The following is a 6000-nucleotide window of genomic DNA, read 5'->3' on the forward strand; positions in this document are numbered from 1 at the left end:
CACAATTCGGTGAGCTGGACTTTCTCATATACTATGCACAGTTTTATCAACAATGTCCCTGTATATTTGTCCATTCATCCTTTCTACAATTATATGAAGTTTGCCATTGCCACATGCTGAAAAAAAGCCCCACACCATGATGTTGCCACCTCCAAACTTCACTGTTGGTATGGTGGTTTTGGGGTGATATGTCGTGCCTTTTGGCCTTCAATTTTGGTGTTTATTATGGCATCCAAATAGATACATTTTGGTCTAATATGAACAGACTATTTTCTCCCAGTATTTCTCAGGCTTATCTAAATGTTGTTGAGCAAACTTTAAAAGCACTTGAACATGTTATTTGTTCTGAAATGCAGTCTTGCATGGTGGGCATACATACAGGCCATGGAGGTTGAGTGAATTACTTATTGTTTTCTTTGAAACAAATGTACCTGCTGATTGCTGGTCTTTTTGTAGCTCTCCACAGCTGGTCCTTGGCTCCTGGACAACACTTCTGATAATTGTTTTCACTCCTCTACCTGAATTCCTGTGGGAAGCATCTGGTCGTGCCCGATTTATGGTGAGATAATGTTTTTTCCACTTTTGGATTATGGCCCCAACAGTGTTCACTGGAACTTTCAGTAGTTTAGATATTGTCCTGTAACTAATGCCATCAGAATGTTTTGCAACAATAACGATGTGAAGGTTTTGAGACAACTCACTGGTTTTATCCATCATGAGATGTTTCTTATGTGGCACCTTGGTAATGAGACATCTTTTTATAGGCCAATATTTGAACCAGCTGATATTATTTTTCAATAGGTGGCAAGATTTCTTTGTAATTACTGATAGATTTCAGCTGGTGTCACAACACAAGATACACTATTCATAATATGTGATGGCCACAGCTCACTCCTTCCCCTTCCCTGCACAGTTATTTCAGTATTGGTCACTGAAAACTCTTCCATATAAACCCATGAACATGTCTAATCTATTGTTTCCCATGGTCCATGTGGCTGGTATAGAGAGCATATGCATGACTTATTTTAAAGAAAAGCTGTTTTTTGCTGGTACATATTGGCGCAGTATAATGTAGAGGCAGATATACTGGTTCCAGTGGTATGTCACTTATTGGGCTTCTTGAAGAAGCTGTGCTAGTCCTCAAAATCATAAGCTCTTGTTATCTAATCTTTGACATTCATAATCATGTACAGAGCATAAAATAAAAAAAAAATTAAAATCAGAAAATAAAGTCAGGTTTGAAAAAAAGAATATAAATGAGAAATAACTTTCAAGTTTTAAACAGCCAAACAATACAAGTGACTCATTCTTTTTAATATTTCCTGCGAGGCAAATTACAGTATGAGGGAAACAGAATGTGCATTTTGATGAGTACACTCAGTTTAATAGGTCAAATTCAAAAACTCTTTATCTGAAAAAAACCTGCACAAAAATGTGTCCTTAAGTTGACACGAAATGTTTAAAGTACATCCTTCATTAGTATTATCAGCAGTCATTTCATTGAACACCCCCTCATAGCCGCAGTGTTAACGTAGATCTATGTGCAAAGCCTTAAATCAATTTTCATACTTACTTCGTATGATTACAGCTTTCTTTTAATCCTTCATGCTTATCTGTTTGTACCTTTTTCATATCATGTATTTATTTATTTCCTATCCACAGTAATTCACACCAGGATTTTTGTTTTATGTTTCAGAATCAGGAAAACATAACTATCCTTCCTGTGTGTTAATCTGCGCACCTAAGAGGCAACTGAATAAATTGATGAATGCATAATATAAAAATACAAAGATAGTGACATCTTCAAAGTGATACTTAAAGAGGTCCTTTTCCAAATTTAAACTGTATATTCTTGCACATAGTAGCAGAAAAATAGACAAAAACAGTTTCTTCCTTTTTTTTCTACACAATGTGGAATTAGAGGACATAGGAATAACTGGTGATGAATCAGTTAATGTTCTTCTCATTCAGCTGGGCGTTTCATTTTCTCCCAATCTGTGGGTGGGTACTTCTTTTTTTTATTTTTTGGGCGGGTACGTCTAACTCATTGTGACGATGTCCAATCATAAGGCACTGCTATCGGTGTGAAAAAGTAGATGTCCACAGTTCTGATCAAAACTAAACTCCCTGTAATGCTACCACCAGGGGGTGCAGGTACATAAGAGAGATGTGGAGCTCCTAGGTGTAATGCTGTGTCTGCCCGCTAGATGTCATCAGTATCTAGACGGGTAGGTAACAGAATGGTCATACAAGCCGAGAGTCAGAGCTGGGAGATTACGTCAATGCAAAGGAGGAAGAGGAGCCAAAGTCACGTGGAAGCCTAAGGTCAGTAGCCGGGAGGTAACATCAGGTATAGATGGGGAGCGGAACTGTAGTCAAAGAGCAAGTCAAGGTCATAAGCTGAAGGGGAATGTAAATACAAAAGGGGGAAGTGTGACTGAGGGAAGCAGACAAACGGAGGGTCAGAAAATCAGGGAGCACAGACAAAATGGACCGAGCGGAGGACAGGGGGAGGAGTCGGGGTAGCGGGACGAGGATCAGAATGAACTCACGGGAACCAGAAGCGCACACTGCAAAGCAAGAACTATCACTGATGAAGGTCCGGTGGAAACAGCCCACAGATAAAGCAAAGCGATTACTGGAACGAGGCAACAAACAAGCCACGCCCACTGGCAAGGACCCGGGGAATACAAACAACTGAGCAATAGGCAAAACCTAATGGCTCTGCAAGGAGCAGCCCAAAAGGTGAATTGTGACACTCCCATACAAAAAGGTCAGAACTGTGCCAGCTTGATTGTTACCTATCCTCTGTAGTCAATTGCTCCCATGATGCTCCTTGCTCTAATTTTTCCTCCCAATGATGGTGTGTTTATGATAGGACAGCGACATAATGGTTGAAAGTACCCCCACCCACTGATGGGAGCAAAATGAAACCCTTAGTTGACCTATAAAGGGAGCTAACTGATTTGGCACCAGTAATTTCGGTGCTCTGTATCTCCTCAACAGGGTGGAGGAAAAAGAAGGAAAAACTTTCTATTGTCTGCATTTCTGCTACTATGTGCAGGAATATACAGTTTATACTGTCAAAATTTGGGAAACCACCTCTTTAAATGCCTAAACTGTTTCGGTCTAATACCTAGCAAGGCAAATTAATTTTTTCCAGTTTTCATTTTCTGACTCATTGCAAATACTGTGTAATCAATTTATATGGAACTTTGCAAATATGAAATGGAAAAAAAAATCGTTTTCTTCATCCATTTCCATGCAAAGTGAAATTATTCAAATTCAAGAAACTTTTCCAAGTGGCCTCCAGCAGTTCCATCCAAACTGATGAATTTAGTGGTAACGTTTACTAACACTACATGCTCTATTCTTTGTACCTTTTTATTCCCAGCAGTATGAAGGACATCCCAGTGGAATCAGATGGGTCCCATTTTAATGCATTCAGGTCCATTGAGCAGATTTGGCAAAAATCCAGCGCTTTGTTGGCAGAATATGAATAGAACCTAAGGTGCATTTTTTTTAAAGGGAACACAGCTGTTTTATGGCCTCCATGAATTTATTCCATTCTTTATACAGCTTCAGATATGCCCTTTTGGAGTCTTCTTGCTTTGTAAATTTTCCTAAAATCTGTTTGTTTTTTTTATTTAGCCAATTAGGTTGTGTGCACATGATCAGGTTTGCTAGCGCTTTGGATGCAGCGTATATTCCCTGCATCCAAAACGGTGCATTGTAAAGCACAAGTACAGTGAATGGGATTTATAGAAATGTCATGCCCACTGTGCTTCTTTTTTTTTCTGCTGTGTTAAATCACCTGCGCTGTGGGCAGGGACGGTCTGGCCCGGCGGGGTAGCGGGGAATCCCCCGGAAGGCCCCGGGCCCTCAGTGGGCCCTTGTGCCTTATATAGTGCGGGGCAGTGTATAGCGCTGTGGGGCCGCCAGTTTTTCGTGGCCGGTGTTATGTGCGGCAGACTGGCAGGGCCCCCACGCACTGATGGGCCCCCCCTCCCATGCTCTGAGGGCCCCCAGCCTTTCAATCACAAACTGCAGTGATAGCACAAGTTCCGTACTATCGCTGCAGTTTGCGCGGCTGCAGAAGGACCCGAGGTGTGGTGGTGCGCGTACATCTGAGCAGTGCAGCCGGTGTCAGGACTGAGGCGGCGGAGCTGCTCAGCCCCGCACCGACACAGCGGCCGAGAAGAAGACGTGCAGGGCTGCAGGTAAGCGCTCAGGAGGAGCCGAAGAAAAAAAAAATGTATACGAGTATATTCTCACCTCTCCTCCTCGTTCCCGCGGTGCCACCAGCTGATTCTTCCAGACCGCAAGACACAGACCCCTCGGTGATTCCGTCCTCTGCATGGAGCCACAAACGAGGACAGGAGGCCATTTTTTATATCCTAAGAAAATTGATCTCTTCAAATGTACAATAAATTACAAATTTGCGCTGGAGAATCTGCACCTCAAATCCACCCCGTCTGATCTAATTTTTTTAGAGGTCTCCCGATTTCAACCATTTATGCCGTATCCATGGATATTATACCCCACCCCAGCTCCGACTCCACCCCTCAAGCCCTCCACACTCACCACCATTCTTGGAAAAACGTGTGTGTGTGTGTGTGTGTGTGTGTGAATATACATATATACACACACACAGTCATGGCAAAAAGTGTTAGCACCTTTGAAGTTGTTCCAGAAAATAAAGCATTTCCCTTAGAAAATTAATAATACACCCCCTACACCTCCCCTCTCCATAATATACTCTCTACACCACCCCTTTCCATAACCTCTCTCCCACACTGCCCCTATTTATAACATTCCCCCACACACTGCCCCTCAGTGTACCCCCACACGATACCCCTGTGTATAATATCCCCACACACTGCCCCTCTGTATGATATCCCTCACACACACACTGCCCCATGTATAATATCCTCCCACACACACTGCTCCTCTGTATAATATCTCTCCCACACACACTGTTCCTCTGTATAATATCTTCCTACACACACTGCTTCTATGTATAATATCCTCCCACACACACTGCTCCTCTGTATAATATCCTCCCACACACTGCTCCTCTGTATAATATCTCCCCACAAACACTGCTCCTCAATATATCCCCCTCCACAAACTGCTCCTCTGTATAATGTCCCCACACGTACACTGCTCCTCTGTAAATACCAACACACACTGCCCATTGGTATAATATCCCACACACTGCTCGTCTGTGTAGCTCATGTAAAACTCATGGTTTCATTTAAAAGTGCAGCTCATTCCACAAAATCCGCGCCCTCGCATGACCATATTGACTGAAAAATTAAAAAGTTTCGTCTCTCTGAAAGAGAATGGCGAAGAAAACAGAAAGCCCAAAATCGGCCGGTCGTAACGGATTTAAAGTAGATAAATGCATGTTGGCATATCTCAGAAATGGAAATGTGATACAGTGCTGTTGATCAATTGAAAAGGTTAATAAACCTGAAATCTGAATATTTAAGAAAGCAAAAGGGAGATGTCTTTCTTAGGAGAATATCTATGACTGAAAAATAAAAAAGTTGTGTCTCTTGGAAGAAGAATGGCGGAAAAAAAAAACGGAAAGCGCAAAATCGGCCGGTCGTGAAGGGCTTAATCCAAGTGTATCGAGGCAGCAACCATGGACTTTCTGTGGAAACAGGGGGAGAGGGTACAAACAGGAGGACCAGTCGGGTAGTGCCACACTTTGTTGTGCTATTTTCTAGTTGACAGTTATTTGCTAGTGGTCATAACCATAGATACCTAAGCTGCAATACCCTGAGCATGTGGTAAGTGACATAGTAAATCAGATGAACAATATTACAATTCGAATTGGAAATATTTGCTAATATTTTTAATATTACACCTACTATATATTGGAATAGGATCTTGGAAATGGGAATACACCTTTAAACTAATAAAAAATTACCGTATTTTTTGCTTTCTAAGACGCACCGGATTATAAGAAGCACCCCAAATTTAGACATAAAA

The sequence above is a fragment of the Anomaloglossus baeobatrachus genome, chromosome 3 (assembly GCF_048569485.1).
Source record: "Anomaloglossus baeobatrachus isolate aAnoBae1 chromosome 3, aAnoBae1.hap1, whole genome shotgun sequence".
In the NCBI taxonomy this organism is placed as follows: domain Eukaryota; kingdom Metazoa; phylum Chordata; class Amphibia; order Anura; family Aromobatidae; genus Anomaloglossus; species Anomaloglossus baeobatrachus.